Source organism: Taudactylus pleione, unplaced genomic scaffold (assembly GCF_031769625.1).
Source record: "Taudactylus pleione unplaced genomic scaffold, aTauple2 ptg000612l, whole genome shotgun sequence".
In the NCBI taxonomy this organism is placed as follows: domain Eukaryota; kingdom Metazoa; phylum Chordata; class Amphibia; order Anura; family Myobatrachidae; genus Taudactylus; species Taudactylus pleione.
The window spans coordinates 551,505-554,112 of NW_028285014.1; the positions used below are offsets into that span (position 1 = coordinate 551,505).

General features: G+C 30.9%; 1 non-coding gene across 1 annotated transcript; it reads left to right on the plus strand.

The window, feature by feature from the left end:
• Positions 1-269: 269 nt before the first annotated feature.
• TRNAR-UCG (transfer RNA arginine (anticodon UCG)) lies at positions 270-342 on the plus strand. The gene has a single exon. It is a non-coding gene; the product is annotated as a tRNA-Arg (tRNA).
• The last annotated feature ends 2,266 nt before the right edge of the window (positions 343-2,608 follow it).

Genomic DNA, 2,608 nt, shown 5'->3' on the forward strand with positions numbered 1-2,608 from the left:
ATCTTTTTATAAAACTTTATAGCATGCCTATAGAAAAGTTAAGTTATTTCTCAGCTAAGTTAAGGATTTTACAAAATCTAGGCTATGTGAAAGGTATACTTTGTAATGTTCACTCAACATAAATCACTAAAATATGTTGGATTTCATTTTGTAATTCATATGCAAGTTTTTCCAAAACATATATCTAGAAAAAACTTCTAAATTTTGAATGTTATACTTGAGGTTACTATTACCACACCTTCCACAGGTTTGACAACTTCTATAAAGATGACCGCGTGGCCTAATGGATAAGGCATCTGACTTCGGATCAGAAGATTGAGGGTTCGAGTCCCTTCGTGGTCGAGTCTTTCATTTTGTCACAATTTGAAATCTTCAAACTCTGCATGAATTCAATGGATGACAATGTTGTAAAGAATGTACATTTCTAAATGTAATTCCCATAGGAAAATAAATACAACATAAACAATGATGTGCATGATGTACACATAGTTATAGTTTTTTTAGGTTTTTGGTGCATAGTAAAAGGTATCCTTTTGGAAAAGGTAAGTATTTACCTGTTAACTTGTTCAATTTTGGTAATCTGTGTTGGAAAAAAATCTTTGACCAAATTGATACAATTAAGGATATTTGCATATCTGCATATAAAAATTATATCTCACATGTTTAAAATGAATCATTGAAATCCGAACATCCATAGTCCAATGAGAAATTGCTATAAAGCCTACATCCCTAATATTTTCATAAAACTTAAAAAACCTTTAGGAAAATGTAAGTGTTTACCTGTTAACTTGTTTGATTTTGGTAATCTGTGTTGCAAAGCAGTTCTTTGACCAAATTGATACTATAATGGTTATTTGCATATCTGCATATAAAAAATACATCTCACATGTTTAGAAGGAATCAGTGAAATCAGAACACCCATAGTTCAATGAGAAATTGCTCTAATGCCTACATCCCTAATCTTTTTATAAAACTTTATAGCATGCCTATAGAAAAGTTAAGTTATTTCTCAGCTAAGTTAAGGATTTTACAAAATCTAGGCTATGTGAAAGGTATACTTTGTAATGTTCACTCAACATAAATCACTAAAATATGTTGGATTTCATTTTGTAATTCATATGCAAGTTTTTCCAAAACATACCTCTAGAAAAAGCTTCTAAATTTTGAATGTTATACTTGAGGTTACTATTACCACACCTTCCACAGGTTCGACAATTTCGACATAGATGACAGCGTGGCATAATGGATGAGGCGTCTGACTTCTGATCAGAAGATTGAGGGTTCGTGTCCCTTCGTGGTCAAGTCATTCTTTTTGTCACTATTTGAAATCTTCAAGCTCTGCATGAATTCAATGGATGACAATGTTGTAAAGAATGTACATTTCTAAATGTAATTCCCATAGGAAAATAAATACAACATAAACAATGATGTGCATGATGTACACATAGTTATAGGTTTTTTAGGTTTTTGGTGCATAGTAAAAGGTATCCTTTTGGAAAATGTAAGTATTTACCTCATAACTTGTTCAATTTTGGGAAACTGTGTTGGAAAAAAATCTTTGACCAAATTGATACAATAAAGGATATTTGCATATCTGCATATAAAAATTATATCTCACATGTTTAAAATGAATCATCGAAATCTGAACATCCATAGTCCAATGAGAAATTGCTATAAAGCCTACATCCCTAATATTTTCATAAAACTTAAAAAACCTTTAGGAAAATGTCAGTGTTTACCTGTTAACTTGTTTGATTTTGGTAATCTGTGTTGCAAAGCAGTTCTTTGACCAAATTGATACTATAATGGTTATTTGCATATCTGCATATAAAAAATACATCTCACATGTTTAGAAGGAATCAGTGAAATCAGAACACCCATAGTTCAATGAGAAATTGCTCTAATGCCTACATCCCTAATCTTTTTATAAAACTTTATAGCATGCCTATAGAAAAGTTAAGTTATTTCTCAGCTAAGTTAAGGATTTTACAAAATCTAGGCTATGTGAAAGGTATACTTTGTAATGTTCACTCAACATAAATCACTAAAATATGTTGGATTTCATTTTGTAATTCATATGCAAGTTTTTCCAAAACATACCTCTAGAAAAAGCTTCTAAATTTTGAATGTTATACTTGAGGTTACTATTACCACACCTTCCACAGGTTCGACAATTTCGACATAGATGACAGCGTGGCATAATGGATGAAATGTCTGACTTCTGATCAGAAGATTGAGGGTTCGTGTCCCTTCGAGGTCAAGTCATTCTTTTTGTCACTATTTGAAATCTTCAAACTCTGCATGAATTCAATGGATGACAATGTTGTAAAGAATGTACATTTCTAAATGTAATTCCCATAGGAAAATAAATACAACATAAACAATGATGTGCATGATGTACACATAGTTATAGGTTTTTTAGGTTTTTGGTGCATAGTAAAAGGTATCCTTTTGGAAAATGTAAGTATTTACCTCTTAACTTGTTCAATTTTGGTAATCTGTGTTGGAAAAAAATCTTTGACCAAATTGATACAATAAAGGATATTTGCATATCTGCATATAAAAATTATATCTCACATGTTTAAAATGAATCATCGAAATCCGAACA